Source organism: Coffea eugenioides, chromosome 8, assembly GCF_003713205.1.
Source record: "Coffea eugenioides isolate CCC68of chromosome 8, Ceug_1.0, whole genome shotgun sequence".
NCBI lineage: Eukaryota > Viridiplantae > Streptophyta > Magnoliopsida > Gentianales > Rubiaceae > Coffea > Coffea eugenioides.
The window spans coordinates 34,588,713-34,610,863 of NC_040042.1; the positions used below are offsets into that span (position 1 = coordinate 34,588,713).

Sequence of the window (22,151 nt, forward strand, 5' to 3'; positions counted from 1 at the left end):
TCCTAGACATTTATTTATCAAAAGTTACCACTACAACAAAAATGACCTTTAACGACGTTTAAAGGTGTCAGTATAGATAATCTAAACTGACACTTTACTTTTTCTCACACCTCGGACAAGTGTTGTCCCTTTCAACGTGGGGATAGGCTCGTAGCATTCAAATGTGTCATGAAAACTATGCTATTATCGCATTCCATTTGCCAACAAAAATCTCTTTTCTTGACAATCGAAAGTGTCAGGATATTGTCGAAGTTGTTGAGCTATGCTGACACTTTTAACTGCCAAAAATTTTTTTTTCTTTTTTTTTTAAATAAAGAAGTAACCTGGTTGTACTCCCTGCTATACATTCTGTCAATCAGATACCCAAAGGACTTGTAAAATTATCCCAAAGAACAGAATGCATGTAGTAATTTAAAAACAAAAGTCAATGCTCAAATATCATTTGTGGAACTAAAAGGCAGCAACAAGTACTAACATAGCTAATCAAAATCCAAAACCAACACCAGCTAATGTAACTAATTGTCTACACTGTCAGTATATAACAGCCAAAACCAACATTTAAGGTCCCAAATAGAAGTTCCTTTATCTCTGGAACCTTGGTGCTCAATGCGTCGTTAAGCAAAGTCTTGAACAGGAGCAGAAAGCTTTAGTTCATGTACGGCTTGGAAGTAATCTGCGGCTGCTTGTTTCAAGCCTTGAGACTTGGATAGCACTCCAAGAAGGAATCATGCATGGTGGTTTGTCGGCTCTAGTCGGAGAGCAGTCATCAACAAGCTTCTTGCAATAGGAAGATTCTGTCTACCCAATTTTATCAACACTCCAGCACTTGAGACAATGCTTGGTACATAATCTGGCTCTATGGAGAGTGAAACTGAGAATGCAACAAGAGCTTCCTTGTATTGTTCTTGAGCTTCAAATGATTTACCTGCAGATATATACCAAAAATGACTCCCTAGTCACTTTAAAACCAGAATTTACTAAAGTTTCTATCACTTAATAATGGCAAAGCATGGAAATTGCCTTTCAGACCTTTTGTATGTAGGCCTGTCAACGGGCCAGGTCCGGGCCGAAATTCATTATTCTGGACCCGGACCCGACATATCATATCGGATCCAGATCCGACCCGTTTACCCGACGGGTCTTCTACTCTATGTTCCGGATCCGGATCCGGATCCGACGGGTCTCGGATCGGGGTTGGATCTACCCGAAAAAATTATCAAAAACTTACAATTTCTAATAAAAATGAGAAAAAATATATATTTGTAAACTAATTTCTAACTAATACAAAAAAAAAACCAAATAAGAAAAGAAATCAAATTGATTTTACTCAAATACATCACCCTAATCTAATTATATTGATAAATAAATATATTTTAAATTATTAATCCATTTATATCCGAATCCGGGTCTAATACGGGTCGGAATACTATATTTCATATTCGACCCGTTTTTTTGTTTGACAAAATGGATCCGGATCCGGGTAACGGAATTAAATCCCTATCCGTACCCGCAAAAAATTCACGGATCTAGTCCGGGTCCGGGTCTAGACCCAGACCGTTGACAGGCCTATTTGTATGCCAACCTCGAGAGTTGAAAATATTAGTTGCCTTTGTTTTGCCGATGCATATGTCTGCATCAGGCCATGTCTCGAGGTCTAAGTAGATTCTAGCCAAATCTAGCCAAGCTTGTCCTTCCAATTTTCTAATTGATATTACCTGCAAATTCCGCAAAAAGAAACTTTGAGGCAGAAGTTTATTTTCCACAATTTACCTCTAGAGCAAGAGAATGTTATTATGCATTAGTTCTTGCTGAACAACAAAGGGATTTTTAGACTTCCGACTTCATATTTCCATATCCTTTAACTTAACAGCAGCTTTATCTAGTAGTAGTATCATACAACAAGAACTAAGGAAGTGCTAGATTTTAGGCTCTAATATTTGTACATAGGGAGTCTCGAAGAGAAATTTCAACAATATGTTAACCTCATTTCATTTAATTCTATTTTTCTCTAAGAAAAAAAAGGCACGTGAACCTATCTCTTCACTACTGTTTGGAGCTTGAAGTTCGGTTTGTGATTGAACCAAAGCTAGCAAAATCCTGTAGTTCTCTAGGGCTTGCTTGGGCTGTTCTTGAGCTATTTCAAGAATGGCTTTCAACCGTAGAAGTTCTAGCTATTCAATCCTTTCAGTCTCATCTAGAGCAAGGTCAACTACGGACTCAATATCTTGAAGTCTCTGCTGGGCAGATACAATCAGAGCCAATAATTTCTAACCTCTTGCGCAGCTCCCGCTCAACATGTTTGAATACAAAATTGCATTATCAAAAGCTGAAACCAAATTTCTTTGGAAAGCATTCTCCAAACCAAGATTTAACATGATCTCAAGGTCCTCCTTGTCAATGTGAGCTGCATGATTCAGAGAGTTCAGTGATTCTCTTTGGAAAAATACTCTTTCAGTGTCTGAACTGCAAATTCTTGCTGCATCATAGTGTCTGAAAGTTTGGCAAATAATGAACTGCAGCATACCAAATCCATTGCAAGCATTGCAGACCCCATATTGGTCGTAGCAAAAAGTACACAAAAAGGATTCATCTTCGTGTATGACACCCTCAAAGCTTCTATTGCATCGTTAAAAACCTACTCAGTTAAGCCAAAAGGGCATAGGAAGAAACATCAGCGGGCAGGGGGAAGAAACAAAGCATAAGAAGCTAAAGAATCAAGGAAAAAAAAAGCTATATATTTCCATTATGGTGCTTCTATTTTGGCTGACCGACAACCAAGGGGCCAATTGATATTAGCTAAGGTAAGGAAAAACATCTTTAAAAGATAAAGAACAAGGGATTTAAAAAATCTGTAATATTCTTCACTTTCTCACTTAATACATCGAAGTAATGTTCAGGTTGATCATTTTACAAAAAAGAAAGGAAAAAATGCCATTTAGCATTACCAAACCACAATAGACAAGCTAAAGAAATAATAAAAAAATGTAATACATTTCTACTATGGTGCCTCTGTTTTGGTTGACCCAAAACTAAAGGGTCAAGTAAGATAATAACAAAGTCAGAAAAAATAAAGAAGAATGGACTGCAAATATCAAATAAAAAGGCAAGTAAGAAATAGTTATCCTGTGCAAATAGTCCCAAAATCAGAGTAACCCAGAGGAGAACTTCTTATGTTGCCTGACCGCAAGCAGAATGCAAGAATAAAGAAAAATAGATTCATAAAAATCTGCAATATTCTTCACCAAGAACAATGTTCAGGTTGGTTGGTCATTTAACGGTAAAAAAAAGTAAGGAGAAAATTGCATTTAATGGTATGAAACCACAACAGACATGGGAAGATGAATCCTCCCAAATTTTATTAGAGGTATAAAAGGCAATGACACCAAATTAGCATAACCAAAGATATCCTTACCAAGAATAAACAATGAACAAACAATAGGCAACCCAAAACAAATGGGGATTATAGCAGCAATCTTCTCATTGATGACCCAAAACCCAGTAAAACGCCTACAAAAATCAAAATGGAAAAAGAAAATAAGAACAAAAGCAGTGAGATGGTTAACCTAAGCAAATGGTCCCAAAATAAAGCCGCAAATGGCCCCAAAATAAAGCCGCAAATGATTTATGCAATGCCTTAAAAGCAAAGGAGGAATATAAATTTCAGGTGCAAATGAGAATGAAGCAGTGACAAACCCAAGGAAAACACACCCTTCTTGGCAATTGAAGGAAAAAACGAGAAGAAAGAGAAGAATATGGAATAATTTAAATGAGAAAGAAAAAGAAAGGATGCGATGAGGGATTGGAGATTGGAGAACCAGAGGAAGAAAGGAGAGCAAGAGCGGTGGAGGAGAAAACAAGAGGTGAATTTGTGTTTGCCCTACTTAGGTAGGAGAAGAAAAAGGAACACGTGCACCTCACATGAGGACGATGAAAAACTTGTGAACAGTAACATTTTTTCAAGTGTCATAATAGGTAGTCTAAAGGCACATTATTATTCTTATATCGGATAAAATAAAAAAAATTAAAATATATATTATTGAGTTGATAATAAGTGTCATAATAGAAGTACTATAATGACACAAACCAACAAGTGTTCTTATAGGCATGTCAGGAAAAGTCATTTTTGTTGTAGTGTACATTCATCATTTTTTAAGATTTGCAGTCGTTGGGTAGGTTTTTTTTCTTCAAAGGTCTCACTGTTTTGGAACTCTTTTGAAAAATCACCACTATTTGAAAATTTACTCGTAGGAGGTTGGGAAGTAAGAGTGTGGCAGGTAATGGGACAACGTAGCACCTAAAGGCCTATAAGTATAAGGGAAGATGAAGTGGGTGGGAAAGGAGAAAGGGAAGGTGTACCAATAGAGAAGGGCTAGGTATGAAAAAGGAAATGAACGAGGCATGAAAGGTGAAGGAAAGATGATACGAACTCAATCCAGTAAGAACCTGTCTTGAAGAACCAAGTTGATCAGGCAGTGAAAGGATCTATCTTGATCAGATATTAAATAATAACTACCTTATTAGACCTAAAGAAAAACTGTCTCTAGAAACCTAGTGGATTGGTTATTAGATTGAAAGAACAAGATGATGTGATCATCTTACCTTGAACACCACAAGTATCCAAGCTAAATACTTGATACAGTTTAAGAAAGAACTCAAGTTCCATCAAGAAACTCCATAAAAGGGGAAAACTCACTTTTATTAATTCATCTCTCAAAAAGATTTTTTATAGTGGAATAGAAGAAGCCGATTTATAGATAAAACCTAAACTACTAAAACTAATCTAATTTGGAAATAATACAAGTTTCCTAATTCGACTTTGGAAAAACTAACAAAACACAAAACCTAACATGAAAAGACTACTTTATTTCGGCCCAACTTGAGGCTTAATTTGGCCGATTATTTTACCACTAATTAATGACTAAATTACACTAAAATATTGAAAAATAATATAATAACTCAAGACTTAAACATCAACATAAATTCCACATTAAATGTGACTTCCCTACCACTTGAATGAGATGAACACGCTTCCAATCTTTATTTTCAAGTCCCTCATTATGTTTTGGGACAATTTCTTGACTTTGAACCATGCGAACTAGAAGGCTTCATGCATGTTAGACATGCGTGCGTCTAACTCAGTTTGATAAGGTGGCTAGAGTAGGGTGAGGGTGAAGGTTGAAGGATGCTAGGATAGGTTGGGAAAGAAGAGTGCAAGGAAGGATAATGCCTAGAGACATGAAGAAAAGTAGATTGGAATGGAAAAGGAGAAAGTCCAATAGACGATCTGGCGGAGTAGGGTGAGGCATGAAAAGGGAAAGGAAGAGAAGAGCTGGATTAGGGTGTGGATGAAAGGAGCTAGGGAGTGGGGAGTTTTACAAGTGGGAAAGTGTGAGAAACTGGTTGAGAAACTGAATTGAGGGAATAGGAGAACCTACGGCTTGCAAGACATAATAATTAGGTATGATTGTGGCATATACGACATAGGATACGATAAAGAATGATGCATTTGATGGCTTTTTCCTTCTTTGATTAGAAATGAAATTAAAAATGAAAACTAATGGTGTCACTGACCTACGGAACAAATTTGTGATCATACATGACTCGACAAAAAAATTGAACCGTTATCGATCTACGATCATAAGGTACCCAGATGACTGAGTACCTGCCTCCTAGTTTAGGTACCTGTGAGTACCTACTCCAGTATCTTTAGAAAAAACACATTTCAATAATTGACAATTTAAAGCTAACTAAATGTCTAAAAAATGTCATTATTAATTCATCATTTTTTAAACAAGATGACATAACCGTCAATCCTCATATTTTCATAGTAAACAAGTTTTTAGAATAACATTTATTCACAACAACAAAAGACAAAAAATTTATGTAATTGACATGTTTAAAAAGTTAATAACTTTGTATTGTTGAAATAATAAAGTGCATCATCGTAAATGAAAAATTGATGAAAGATGGTTAGATCTTCTCCTATTACCTTTAATTTTAATAAGTAAGATTATAAATATACCCTTGTGTGTGAATAGTGTAGGGAACTATGGTATCTAAAATCTATGAACCATGACCTGACTCGCATCCACATTGACCTGCCTTGTTTCCTGAATCGTATGCTAAAACCAATTCGAGTACCCTATCTTTATGGTTCGAGTAGGGTTGGTTTTTAGTTTTTTAGTTTTGCAAATCAAAATGAATAGCCTTAATGAAACCCTTGGTAGGGACCTGTGGTATCTAAAGTTTGCGAACCATGGTCCGATCCATACCCGATATTTACCTGACTTATTCCCTCAACCATATGTTAAAACCAATTTAGGTACCCTATCTTTGGCGGTTCAAGTAGGGTTGGTTTTTACATTTTTTCAGTTTTCCAAATCAAAATGAACATTAACCCTTGAATCTAGATGATGAAAAATAATTTAACTAGAAATTTGGAGATCAAAGACTATGCAACATAACTTTCAAAGGCCAGTGCAAAATTCTTAATTTCTACTTCTTTTTCCTTTCATTTTGCTTAAGTTTGTTGTGTTGATTGTTTTGATTATTTGACTCATGTGATGTATATGTCCCAATTAAAAAATTAAATAAAAAACATCTTGAAGGGTTTCACTTCTAATTGAATTTTAGTACAATTGGGTCTCTACCATGATTCGTGTTAATCTTGGAATTTTTTTTTTGGTTTTGCATCCTCCTGGGCATAAATAATTTTTTTTTCTAATGAGCAATGTTGGATTTAAGAAGCGGGGATAAGGTAGGGGATTTATAAAGTTAAAAAGTCTATAGACTCCTTTTCTTTAATTTTTTTTCCTAGCAGGGGACTTTTTTTTTAAAAAAAAAATAATTTTCCTAGCAGGAGAGGTGAGATTTAAGAAATGAGAAAGAGGTAAAGGGATTTGAACCTAGAACCTTTAGACTCCTTTTTTTAAAATTTTTTTTCTAGCAAGGGAGATGGGATTTCAGAAGCAATGGGGAAGAAGTTGAGGGATTTGAGCCTAGTACATCTAAATTTTGAAATCTCAACCTTAATCACTAGATCAAGACCTCCTCGACTTCTTCTTCATCTTCTTTTTTTGTCATGCCATCCTCATAGACTCTTTTTTAGTTTGAAACTTATGATGGAATTTTGTTGACTTAGTTATTCGACTAGAGTTAATTAATGTAAATGTTTTTTGTTTATTATGCTAATGTACGTATATTTGGTTTATTTAAAGGAATGAGTCTTGTTAGGTTTAAGTTTATATTGCGACCGTCTTCACACGATTCTTATCATTATTCAGTCCTATTTTCACCTTTTTTTTTTTACTTCTTTTAGACTGCATTCTATGTTGATTGCTTTTAGTTTACTTGGTTCCTATGTGCCTGATGTCTTTCTTCTTTGAAGCTAATGTTGGCATCAAAGAAATCCTACTAGCTTCTTTTATAGTGGAAAAAGGATGTTACAGTAGCTGTACAGCCCTGTAATGTGTTATCATTATGTGTTGTTGGCGATTTTCTTTGTAACTATAGTCCTTGTACTCGGTTTTCATGCTGTGAGTGGTATATAATATTTAGGTTCTGTTTAATAATTCAGTTCAACACTTAAATTTAATATATTCAGATCTTAATATATTCAGACCGTTTGATAACAAAAAATTGAACATTTCAATTAATTAAGTGGCACTGAATTTTCTAGATAAAACTTGTTCTGAAAATTATCTGAAAATTAAGTGATAAGCTATTCACTTATCATTGAATGTGATATGCACTCAAACATATTAGATTTAATACTTAACAATTCAATAAATTAATGGATTCAGACTTCAGATTTTAGACTTTAGTTTTCAAATTTCAGTTTTATTAAACACACTCTTGGTTTCTTTTACGTGTAACTACATTTTCTTTCCCCTTTCTATTTGAAAATATGGAAGGGAAATTGCTTTTGCCTTGCATTCTTGTCTGTGCTTTTTAATCTTTATATTAGTTTGTTAAGAATTTATGTTGTACATAGGCATGCTTTGGTTGCATTTGGATTATCTTCTTTTGGGTATTATTTGTGTTAAAGGTCCTTACAACATGCTCAATAACCTATATATTATACGAGAGCATTCTTCATGACCTTTTTCTTAAATTGTTGTACATTTATTCTTAAACTCTCTTTTGAAATATTCTTACTTTAGCAGCAAATGAGAAAACATTAAGTAATGTGGAAATTTCAGAAAGGGAAAAAATGAAAAGGCATCAAAATTGTCGGGGTTTTTTATATTTTTAACTAAAAATTATTGATCAGATTCACCTGGAAATTGTTACTTATGTTGCTTTGAGCAATTCTTATACCTATTTCGACATGCCGTTGTGCCGTTCTTAGTCTGAAGCAGTAACTTGATTCTGGCGTGCCTTAATATGTGAAAGCCCGGTCTGATGCATTTTAGTTTTTTGGATAGATTACATACTAAGTCTGATTTGCCTTGTGCCTGTAATTATCTTGCTGGATTAGTGAAAATTCCTTTTTTCCTCTTTCTTTTTATCTTGCAAAGTTCAGGAGCTTTTGTTGTTACTTTTTTGGATATTCCATGGTGCCACATTCTATTTAGTACTAAGTAGAAGAGTGCTAGGGTGCACCACCAATTGCTCACTAAGCTGCCTTTATTGAGGTTCTGAAGCCTAAATAAATGCAGAGGAGTCAATCTCGAGATGCAATTTTGATCCCAAATATTTGACGCATAAGCAATTCTAGTTCCTAAAGTTTGTATGAAAGCAATTGCTACCGAAATTAGGTCATGTGCTTGAAAACAATTTTTTTTAAAAAAAAGTTTAAAATTATTGTTAGCCATAATTTGCAATAAAAGATGACTAATTATCCACATGCTGATTATATAAGTAATTACTCTTTAATCCAAAATTTTCTTTTTTGTTAGTTGAAATTTTTATTCTGGGCTAAAAACTAAATTACTCATGCGATCACCATGCGATTAATTAGTCCTTTTTTTATTTAAAATTTATTGTTTAAAATATTTTTGCATTTTTTTAATTTTTTTTAAACCGAGCCTTGTCTGCACATGATTGGATTCCGGTAGTAATTGACAAAAATTGGTCTGTGGGACTAAATTTGCAAAGAAAATGAAACATTAGGAACTGCATTTGCTTTCATCCAAACTTTGAGGACTAGAACTGTTCATACCCAAACATTTGAGACCAATGTGCGATTCTCTCTTCTTGTCTATCATGTTTAGCACTAAAGAATTCCTCCTGGTGTCTCGAGGCCTTACTTGTCTCTGTCAATTGGAGCTTTCCCATCATCATCATATATGGTGTTCTCAACAGAAAAGGATTTCTTTTGGGTTTCTTTTTCCTTTTTTGTTTCATTTTGCTTATGTTCTTGTTACTTCTGCAGAGTTGAACGGATTGCTGCATTGAGTCGAGAAAGTGAAGAAGGCGAAGAAAGGTAAGTATGGTACACAAAGGCTAGTCAGGAGCTCACTGATAAAACAACTAGAAGTAGCGCAACTGCTGATAAGACAAAGAAAGAAGCAACAAATTGATAAACAAGAGAGCATCGCGTGAGGTTGATATGTTTGTTTTTGCTAATGCCAAATGAAGCCACAAAGGAAGCAGAGAGGTTAGTACGGATTGCTTTTGCCAAGAATGAGAAGTCAGAAGAGGATTATGCTATCGTTCAAGGCAAATGAGGCTAGAAATGAAATCAGAGAAGTTACAAAGAGCTGCATTTGCAAGGATTGAGAAGTCAGAAGAGGATTGTGTAGGCAGGCATCTTTAGCAGCAACTGAAAGAAGCTGAAGCAGATAAATAGTTTCTTTTGGGAAGATTAAGTTCATGGGCATCGCAGAGCAGTTCTGGCATGTACTCCAAAATACAAGACCTGCTCAAGAACATGAAAATGTACCATGTAAGATGGTGATCTGCATTCTCTAGGTGCTATTCCATAATTATCTCGATGGGAATGGCTAAGAACCTTCACGACTCACTTTGCAGCTCCAACCATCAGATGAAATGTGAATAAGCCATCTTCTCTTTGAAAGAAGGTGCATTTTTTTATCCTGATTATGCTTATAACAACCAATTTATCGAAGCTGAAAACCGACTTGTATTGTTTGCTCTAGTTAAGTAATTTAATTTCATTAAAAGATCGCTTGGATTTAAGAAAAGATTACTTGTGAATTTGTATAATATCCTTCAAGCCATGACATATGCTTGAAGCAGGATGTTTTCTAATTAGATTAGGCAGAAGTTGTTCTAACTTTTTAGAAGTGATATGTACCTAACCTCATCGACTTTAAGTTGGTAGAAATGATCAAGAAGTATTATTGAAATTTGTAAGGTATACAAATGACAAGAAATAACTAATTGGTTTCTTTTCTTTCAGCCCTCTTCCGAAAGCCATCTATAGATTCAATTGGATCAGCTACCAACCAAATGGAAGGCAGAAGAAGGGACTCGCTCAGCCAACGTCCAGAGAATTTTTGTGGGAAAATGTGTGCCTTTCACAATCAACCTAGACGAAATATCCCTAGAATATGAATCAATTCAATCGCAACTTCCAACATGAAATTCAAATTCATTTGATATCTCAGTTTTGTAATTACGGAATTCTCCTTTTCTAATTTCTATGCATTTGGCACTATTTTGCACACACATTGGGTGTGCCAGGTTTAATTTACAAATGCATTACTTCCTCCGTTCCACTTTGATAGTTCTATTTTCTTTTTTCGTTTGTCTCAAATTGTAGTTCATTTTTCAATTGAAGCATGTAGTTGTCTTTTAATTTCTCTAAAATACCCTTATTTAATGTAAGCTGTTATTACTATAAACTACCTTATTTAATATAGATTGATAGTATTGAATACAACATACCCTATTTAATGCATTTAAATTTTCTAAAACATATTGATATATGAAAAGCCAACTTTATTTAATGTAAGGGTATTTTAGAAAAATAGCAATCTAAATTTGTTTTTCCAACAAAATTGTGAGGCCCCAGTCCGTTCGTAAGTTAATATTAGGGTTATTCATTATTTTGTACGGTTAAATTAAGGTTTTAGGGCTAAGGAGAAACCCTAATCTCGGCTAAGATTGAAAACCTTGCTTATGATAAAACCCTAGTTTATGTATTATTCGTAAGCTCGAGCTATAGTTTATATGCGGTATTCTAGTGTGTGTTAGCAAACCTCTAGTGTTACAATATTAGAAAGCTTAAGTGGAGTTTTATTTATCGCCCGCCTTTTTCCACATTTTCTTTATTAGAAAATTTTTTCCAAATCATTTTTAGGAGTAAATATAGATTTTAGATTATTTTCTAGTATCGGTTAGTTTTTGAGAAATTAAGAACGTATATCGGACGTGGGACCCATTAGTGCGGTAAGTTCGGAAAAATTCAGCCGATTACGTTAAGTTTCGGATACTGGGTTTAATTTATCGGGTGTTAAGAGATAAGTAGAGGATGAGATGTGATTGATGTGAGAGGAAACAAAAGGATTGGGATGCTTTTATGGAGTGACAAGTGTCACTTGGTGATTGGTTTCACTTGTTGGACACTATTCACCTTTTTGACTTTTCTTACCAATTGAATAAATATCTCAAAAATCACCAAAAATTCACTCTTGTCTTCTCCATTGTGGCCGGCCACCTTGAGCAAAGAAGAAAGAAAACTCTTCAAGGTCCTTGCTTCCATCTTGCTTAAGTATAATCATCCAACCATTTGATCTTGTTTCTACTCCATAAAACCTTTCCATTTGGTGATAGTAAGTGGTTTGGTGAAGTGTTTGGGGAAGCTAATGTGACAAACAACTCTTCCTCTCTTGTTTACTAGGTGAGTGGTGATTGAACCTTCTCCTTCACTTAATGAACCTTAATTTGTGCTTAGTGGTAGTTAAAATGTTGAATTTTGTGGTTTATTTCTTGATTTTGGATGAAGTGGTGAAGTTTTCCATTTATTGGTGATTTTTCTGTTTATATATGAAATTGATGGTGTGGCCTTGTATGATGATTTGCAATAGCCTAAAATGAGGCTAGTAGATGTAAATGATTGTTAATTGCAAGCACTTTTTGGTTTGGAGGGAAATTTGGAAGACTAGGGTTTCATACCCTTCAATTCTGTTCGGTTTTGTATCTCCTGGTTAGAGGCCGAATTGACCTTAGCTTAAAACATAAAAGTTGTAGGGAATGACATTTTAGAGGTGCCTGCAAAATTTTAGGATAATCGGAGTAGCGTAGAATGAGAAAAGTCGAAATTACCCTTGCTGTCCTGTTTCTACCCGAACCTGAGAACTGCGATTGTAATTGGTTATTTTGGTTTGGAATGTTTCAGAATTGGTTGTTTAGGTCTTCTGATGAAATGTAGCCCTGTTTCTAAGCTTTCGTATGGCTTTGGAATTTCTGGATTTGGACTTATGTAGGCTGTTTTATGATGTTTGTACTAGATTACGGTTTGTGAACCTGTTTTGCGATTCTGGTGTAGTATGTTACATTTTTGACATAGTTACACTCGAAATTTGACTGAGTGGCCTTCTTCAACATTGTAGCCTCTTAAGTCCTGAATATTCCTGTAAAATTCCGGGTCAAACGGATTAGTGTATCATGAGTTATAGATGAAATACTCAAGCCTGTTTTGAACATCAGGTTCTGTGCGTTTTTAGTTTAGCTTCTGTCCGTGACTTTTTCGGTTTTGATCCCGTATGATCTGGGTTTTGACTCCTTCATAAGAAATGTAGATCTTAGTTTTGGCTTCGAAACGGTATAAAGTGCGTCGACATCCGAGTTTCGTAGCTCCTGTTATGACCAAAACAAAATCGATTGTCAGAACTGCCTTGAATCTGGACAGTTCTGACGAGTACTTTGACACTGAAATTTCGTTCTGTTCTGAGTGGATTCAGGTCTTGGCCAAAACATCAAAATTTTAGCCTTATGTTTCAGCTTTCTAATGCCTTTGGAATTTCCTGATTTGGATTTATGAGCTGGGAGTTATAGTCCAGCAAACATACCCTGTCCGTTACTCTGGAGTGCAAATTCCTGGAACGGTTTTCTGTACTTTCGACCTATTTCTGTTCAGATCCGGAGTTAGGTGTCTTCATGAAAGTTATAGACTTTTCTCTTAGTTTCGCAACGGTACCTCATGTACCTTGATCCGATACTCATAGCTTCGATTAGATTCAAAACAGTTTTGACGGCAAAATGGCTAGGCCGCCATTCCCGTTTCCGTGTGTCGTTTCCGTACTCGTATGAGCCGATTTTGCCGTTTTGCTTGTTTTAGGCATATTAGTAGCCGTTTATGATATTTTGTGACGCAATCTTCTATTTCAGACGGTGGTGAGCTAGGTGGAGCCGGTGGGGCCTACTAGCTACTCTTCGCGGCACAAATTTCGAATTTTGCTCTTTTGTTCGTTGTGTAAGTATTCAGGCCGCTCTTACGTGTTAGTTGCTTATGTGTTTCGATACGTGTGAAATGGGTACCTAGGCGAGGGTGTACTTTATCGCACTCGACCTAAACCCTAATTTGCGTACATATTTGTACATGACATATGTATATGAATCATTTTGGAACTAAACCCCTTGAGCTTGTGGCTCGGGGTGACTTTTGAATACATTTTGTGAAGTTTGTGAGTTTGGGGCCCGATCTCATGACCTAGATGGACTATTCGAGCCGGTTAGGGCTTGGTCGAAATTAGTCCAAGCTGGTTTGAGGTCACTAAGTTTGTGAATCCGGTTCACCGATTATGTGGACCAAGTTTGTGACCCAAGCTTGTGAACCAAACTCAATTTCGTTCGCTCAAGCAAGTTTGTGAGGTGCCTGGCCAGAGAGGGTGATAAGGTGTACGGTGGGGGTATAAGTGAAGTTCTACGGACCATTATTTAAGGTCGACGGAGTGTCGGCAGGAGGTCACACACGGCAAACGATCTGGCTTTGGAGCCACCTGTATCCTTATTATGTGATGTTACTTTTCTGCTTTTGCTTTACTCTTACTATGTAACTGTTGTTACGTGAAATTTACGCTTTTGCCCCTGTTTACTTACTAAGCATATAGCTTACCCCATTTCTTTTGTTTTCCTTAGCAGGGGCCGACGTGGGGACTTTTGACACATACACTAGTATAGTTAGGTTTGATTGTAATAGTTGGACATTGAGTATGTTTGTTTTTGTTTTTGTTTTGGTGGTTTGTATAAGGACCCTCCTTAGGGTCTACATTTTGGTTTTGGTTGTGATTATAAAGATGTAATAGTGTGAGCAGGTACTTTTGGAGAATGTAATTATAACTCTTTTGGGATTGTATATAGTATGTATATAGTGCTCTTTCGATTTCTCTAGTTTTATTACTTTAAGTTTTGAGTCCTGGCGCGAGCTAGGCAGGCGGCCCGCCGATACCCTTGGGTTCGCCCTTGGGAGAAGTGGGGTCGTCACAAAAATTAACTACTTTTTTCTTAAACTGTGTGAAAAAAAAACTAGGACTATCAAAATGGGACAAAAGGAATATAAATTTAACCCCAAATCTGGCATTTGAAATTCAAAGGATGAGTTTCACTCAAACTCCTTACTTAGTATAAGGAAATGTATGTAAAGAAGTTCTCAAAATTTGGTATAATAGTTGAAACACTTAACGCACATTAATATTTTTAAAACTTCAAAAATCTGAAATGGTATTTGTAGTAAAAGATTTGGGTTTAAAAACCTATAATGATATTTGTAGTAAAAAAAGATTTGGTATTTTTGGTTTCTTATTCATTTGTTTTATATTTCGCTTCCATCTTTATTTATTTATTTATTTATTTTGTATTTCCCTTCCATCTCTTTTGTATTTGAAGAAAATTAAAATTTTGTAGACCAAATTATAGGTTTTCAAGATAATCTCTTCTCTTCCGAGAGAGAGAGAAGAGAGAAAAAAAGGTGGTGAAAGAGTGAATTTGTTAATTTATTAGTTTGATTTTGATTTTTTGCTATTGACCGTTAGTTTAACGAAAAACTAACAGTGACACTTTAACTAAACTATGAAAGAGTTATATATAGGTTTTTAAATTATAGAGGATTATATAGTAAAATACCCAACAACAATAACGTAAAAGGTAATTTAACCAAAAAAATGGCACCTTTTACTCATTAGAGCCAAGTGATTTTCGATGCAAAACAAGGAGCAGAACCTCACGAATGCAAAAATTGAGACGTCGTCTTGCATTATATGACTCGCACATCTTATCATTCACGATAATAGACTAACTAATACATATCTTCACTTCTTGCTGCGGCTGCTTTTGTTTCAACTTTCAAATTTTTTTTCTTTTTATCTTCATTTTTTAATTCATAAAGTTTTCTTGGTTTTATTGTATGGAGGCAAATTTTCATTCTCATTGATCTCATGTTTTTCTTGCTTACAGTAATTTTGAAATTTGTACTCTTTTTTCTTGGTATTGATAATCTAAAATTTTCTTTTTGATAAAAATTTAGTTGGATTATGCCTTCAAGGTTATCAGCAAAGCAAATGCCACGTCCTTGGTTCTTGGAACGAAAGGTAACCTTCTTGACATCAAGAAGAATTCTATCCCTATGTTTCAAGACTAAGGCTAGATGCAACCCACCCCTCCCTCTGAAATCAAATCATTCACCTACCTTTTTTTTTTTTTTGGTCTTTTGTTCTTACAATTTTCCTAGCTAAAATTGCTGCTTTATTGTCAATGGAGGTTTGATAATTAGTCAAAACTTTAGTATGCAATCGTGATTCATTATGAATTAGTGAAAACATGATTATAATATTAAACTTTTTGCTTGCTGCCTGCCTTGGATTTCTTTGCTGAATATTTCTAATTTTGGGTTTTTATTGTCAGATCGATTAGAAAGTTGTGAACCCTTATACAGATGTCCCTTCTCATTGTATCAAACGGATCCCTCAATAGAGCTAGAATCATGGTTTCATGACAAAGAAATCCATATTTGGCTTAAGCATGTTATCTTGATGATATACCAGAGGACAAATGATTATGATTTGCTCCATGTTTCCTTCGAATCCTGACCTAAAAACGATGGCAAAGTAGCTAAGAAACATGATGTCAAGGAAAATCAACAAGGAGTCCGGCAAGATTTCTCAAAATGAATGCAAACTGGTGGTGATCCAACAAACTAAACATAATGCGGTATTTTCAAATAGAAAATCTAACATCACATTGAAAAATGATCCTTAGCATACAGCGTGTACTTTCGGAACTCATCACAAATAACATTATTTTTTTTAAAAAAAAATCATCAATTTACTTTATATCAAATATATATATATATATATATGTATAACTCTCTTACTTTTATTACATTTTCTAAAACATTTCAACTATAGATTATGGCAAAGGTACCCTGGTGGATTGGTTTTGGCCTTCTTGTTTATCAAGTGATTTCTCACCCATGGTTACATGGAATCAGAAGCCTTACAAATTGATTTTTATTCAATTTAAACTAATTTGTATGATTTGTACAACTTTTGGTGTAAACTCATATAACTTAAGTGCTGATTTCTTAACTTGAACAATGAAATTTACGACTGTACCAAAACTGCATGAATTTACACCAAATGCAAGAGTTGCATGAACTGATTTGAATTGGATAGAATTCAACTTTTAATGTCCTTGATTCGATTTAATGCTTGCGCCTCAACATTTTTTTCAGCAAAACATGTCGACCTTATCTTGACTGCACATGCTAAGGGAATTATTTGAGGCCTCTGCGAGTATGGTTGGATTTCCCTGGTGAAATTACTTTTTTATATACAGTTATTACTTGGGCCGGGAAATAAAAAGAAACTGGATGATATAAAAATTTGCTAACACCACAGACTTTAAACTATTTATTAGTCCAAATTGCAACATGCCTTAAAAAAAGGAAAAAAACCATATGGTCCTTAAAGGAGAAAAATAGAACTCTTTCCATAGATTATATATATATATATATATATATAGAAAGTCAGGAACATATTGATCTATTATCAATTTGGAGTTTAAGGTGTACAATTTTGAATTTTGTATCTTTTTACAAATAAATGAAAATTCCTTTGATCCTTGCTTTTTTTTTTTTTTTAGAGTAGATCTAGGGACAAAAATTGGGGTGAATCTACCAACAATAATTTGGTACCAGACAGAAAATTGCCGAACAATTTCGAAAGTTACACACAGAGGATTTGAAGATATCAAATCCATGGAGGATAAAGTCTCATAATCCCCGGAGGATTTGAAAATATCACCATACTTAAACATGGATGACTTGATGATGATATGAAGATCTCCATGAACTTGACAGATTTGATGATGTTTCAAAGGATTTGAAATGAGGATTTGACAAATTTGAACTCCAAGAACTTGACAAATTTGACGTTGATTCAAAGGATTTGACGACCTTCAAGGAATTGATAGACTTTATCCAACATCCTCTCTCTCTGTCCATCTATCTGCCATCTGTTTTATTTATGGTTGATAGACGTTATTTAACATCCTATCTTTGTGTCTATCCATCCGCCATCTATTTTAGGGGAACACCCTAAAATAGTACTCAGTGTACAACTTATATGTGTGCAATCACAAAACATAATATTTATGCTCATACATTTTAAATAAATTTTTTATTACTGAAGCAAATTTTAATTTTTTTAAATATTTTTCATAAAATAATTTTATATTGGTAGTTATGTTGAAAACATATATTTAAATAGTTAAAAACAAAATTAATCATGGTTAGTTATAGGTAGTTAAAATAAAAATAATTTTTATAAAAAAAAGAAAATTCATAAAATAATGATAGATATTAATTCTAGCGTTAACTTCAAACCCTTTCCTTATACTTTATATATAGTATAGATAAGCCAGGGGTTTCTAACCCTAAGTCACGCACTAGTAATGACAAGACCTTAAGTAAGTCCATCAACATGCCCAAAAATGTCCCATCAATAGGAAGTCTAACCTCCACCCTGGTCCCAGATTTAGTTAAACCCAATCACTTGTGTAATCTTGGACTAAGCACTTAATTAATTAACTAAGAAAATTATATTAATTTATTTTCTTGACTAATTAAATGTCAAAATTTCAATATCAATACATGGCCTCACTTTAAATGTCAAAATTTCTTGGATTCAAACTTTCTGGTCAAGGGTTGAAATTGGGGGTTGAAGTACTTTAATTTTTTTTTTTTTGGCACCATGAATCGCAACCTGACCTCCGTCCAACAATTTAGCGGCCCAATTATGCTGGAACCACGAAATGGATGAAATGCCCATTTAAAAGAAGCCCAAGCCTTAGTAGTGGTGCATCACGTGGGATAATACCCTTGAATTTTTGTGCGCTATCAATTCTTTTCAGAAAGAAACGTGAACTTACATAGAATTAGCGTCAACAGCAACTGAATCTTCCGCAAAGAATACCGCAAATCGCACCTTTGTTTTTAGCCCCTTCTCTCAACTCGCTTTAACTACGATGAGAAATCCAAGTTCAAATAGGTTACAATTTTCACTTCTCAGGAACATTGGATTTCTTGACGACCTTGAACTCCAAAAATTAGGAAATCTACTTTTCAACTTAATCTCAAGAGACTTGAGGTGCTTTTGATAAAACTGAAATCTATATCCATGAAATTATTGAATTGTTAAACATTGAAATCCTAACATTTAAGTATATTTTGTACTAACTGATAAGTGAATAATTTTTTATTTATTTTTAAAATAGGTTTTGTCTAGACAATTCAGATCTACTTAATTAATTAAAATTTTTTTTTGTTATAACTTAAACTCAAGAGACTTGAGGTGTTTTTGCATGACTCCACATTCTGAATGATATAAGTATCACAAAAAGTAATACATATAATGTGTAACGCGCATTCTCTTGTACTAGTTATGGATGGATATTAGATTCTTTAATTAAACAGTGAGAGACTCCACAAATATATTAATTTTTTATTGTTTTGCACGAATTTATGTAGTTTTTTTTTGTGTATTTTACTGTTTTTTCAATTAAGTTTGAGTTGAATCACTAGTTTTCTAGTTGAGTTTTGCATTTTGTGGTTAAAAGAGAAATGTTGCATTTCTATGAAATTAAGTGGTTAAAACTTCTTGTTTTGTAGGTTTCATTGATTAAATCATCATTTGGAATAATGCGAGTAGAAGTTTGAATAATTCTTCATGAATTAAAATGCATTTAAAATGATCATGAAGTGTATAAATGAAGAAATGCAATGTGTGCGGCACTTGAGCAAAGGAAGGAAAGATTTGCTAAGAAAAAGGTATCCAAGGCAATCCATGGATAGGTTCTAACCTCCCAAAGAATGGATCAAATGCAGAGAGTGAAAAAACTCACGAAGAATGAAGCTAAAGAATAGATCCGAGGATGGATCCACGGACTTGGATCGTATTGGGACTTGCTTTTCATGTGGATTCTTGGCAGAAACAAGGGAGGAATCCGTCCTATAATCCATCAGTGGATTGCGGACAAGCTTTGTATCGGCAGAGCAGCACGATTTGCGCAATAATTCAACCATTCCTCTTCCCTATAAAAGGGACTTCTCATGGACGATTTTGCAGAGAAAAATAGAGGGGAAAGAGAAGAAAAACCACAACAAAATGTAGATCTTAACAGAAATTAGTCTCTTAGTTTAGATTAGGATTAGTTTAGGATAGTTGTAGTCCGTTCTTGTGTTGGTTCAACAAAGAGGCCAAGAATTAGGAGAAATCCTTGTGTAATCTTGATGCAATGGATTCAAGGATGAGGAGTTGTTGGAGGAACTCTTGGCTCCATTTGACCAATGAGTTTTTGGGTGTTTGAATAAAAATTTTACTGTAATTTATTGTAGAAGTTGTAGGAAAAATTTTTAAATGTGTAAATTTTTGGATATTCTGAAATATATAGTTTAAAATTTTTGAGAAGATTTTATGGTTATTGTAACTAAAGTTGTAAAAAAATTTAAAACAGACAAACTTAGCCAAAAACTTATTTGCCAAATAGGCCCCTTATTTCTTCAATATGAATGAGCAATCTCTTTCCTTCCCTCTTTAGTTTTTGTTACATTGTGTATGATTATATGAGTGACTTGTACTTATTTTTGTATATATTATCATTATGTCTAGCTAATCTTTTGCTTGGAGATGGATGAAACACTTGACTTGAGATCGTGGTTGATGATGGTTAATCTCATTGATGGCTTGTACTTGACTTGTTTATTTATTTGGCTTTAACACTTAGGTTGCTTGATCACCAATCTTAGGTTACCCTAGTTGATGGACAGGCAAAGAAATTTGCTATTCATTAATGGAAAGAAAATAAATGAAACTTAACGGGTAGGCACATGAAAGTAGTGATACCTTAGGTAGGTGTTTACTGCAAATTTCATGTAATAGATTCACTATTCACTTTGGATCTCCCCACAAAAGTTGGGGAACCTTAAGATTGGTAGCGCTGGTTAGCCACTAAAGTGTAGATCTCAGTTACCATTGGAAATGACCCCGAGCAAGACAAAAGCCATTAGGGAGACCCTGGCCATTTGATTACCGATTACGGTTAGGTTGTGGATTATATACCCCAGAGTCTTGGGTTAGTTGATTTCCCCCTTTTTTTAGCCTGCTTTTACTGTTTTCATAGTGTACTTTATTTTGCTTGTCTTATGACTTTATTTGGCAGTCTAGACAACAGAGCAAGTTTAAGTCCCTAATAATTGCGTCAAAGTGCTTCCTATGGGTTCGACTCTTTATGCCGCTATACTCGTTTATGACCTATATACTTTCGGATATGTTGTGTGGCATATATAGGAATTTATAAATATAAAATTTGACTGTGAAATTGAGTTTAATTTTATATGTATACCTTTGCATGTTAGGTTTGAATTTGGTAATGGGGGGCTTTTCTTCTTTTTGCTTGAATAGAATCATATCCTTCATTTTCCTCATAATACTTTCACTTTGAATATTCAGTATATGGATGTACCAAACTCAAGAAAATAGTTGTCAAGTCTATTATAATTTCATTAAATTTTTGGAGGAGTTTTTTCGAGAGCTTGATGTGAGTAGTTTATCTTCTCAATTTTAATTTAGTTTGATATTAATATTCAATGATTTCCAATAAGATTGAAAATCAATTAAAGTATGTAAAAAGTTTTTTATATGCTTCGTTGAAGACAAAATTAGTCTTAGTACAACACTTTACATACTTAATATCTCTTCTTCTTTTTTTTCTAGTATTCATGATAAGAAGTAGTACGTACAATGTGCAATGCACATTATCTAGGTTTTTTTTTTAAGTAAGTAAGTACATTTTTGGAATTAATTTAGTAAGAACTTATGCATGAATTCGTCATATTGAATAACGCTAAGTTTCTTCCTCATATTCTTCTAATGTTAATTCAGAGTCAAAATCAAGTAAATCTTCCGTAGAGCTGAAAATGTTTTTTGATTTTTTATTTTAAAAAAATATCCAGTATAAAAGGATACTTCTTTTTTTGTCTCGGAGAATTGGTCAAATTGGTAAGGTGGAAGTGAGAAAATGTGATTTGCATCCGTTGGGGTTGATTTTGATTTTTGAGTAATTGGTGCCCAGGTCAAGAGATTAGAATGCTGATCTATACTGGGTATATTGTAAGAATTACATTAATTGGACAAAATTCAATAGGAGAAGCTGTAGACTCTTTCTGTCTCCCTCATATATGTATATATATGTATATTTTGGGAGAATTACGTACAACTTTTTGAGATGTAATTAATCATTTCCAGATGAATTTAATTATGTATAGCACGTCGTCGCTTCTTATAAGAAAAGCACTCATTCATATACTCCCATTTTATTGAACATCATGATTCACTCTATCTCATGAATCACGTACTGATATAGTACTTGGCATAGTTATACGATCCCACCCTCGCGGAAACCGAAATACACACTAGAAAGGGCATATATTATACCCATTATTTAGTACTCGTTTAGAGTACTATATGTTGTAAATTCCTTTACCAAACCCCAATTTTTGCACAGGCGGCCATGTCCAAGTACAAATCTCTTCCTTTCCAGTAGTATAGCGAACAAGACAGCCGTCGGAGAAGCAGCAATTGGTGCAGTTTGTCTCCTGCTTCACTCCATCACATATCACGTACTCGACAATTATGCAATAGAGTGGGCAAACCTTGTGGGGCCCAGGCCTGACGGCCGCGACCTCC

The 22,151-nt window shown here is 34.4% G+C and overlaps 1 pseudogene; it reads right to left on the reverse strand.

The window, feature by feature from the left end:
• Positions 1–725: 725 nt before the first annotated feature.
• Positions 726–2,554, reverse strand: LOC113780623 (annotated as a pseudogene).
• Positions 2,555–22,151: the final 19,597 nt, after the last annotated feature.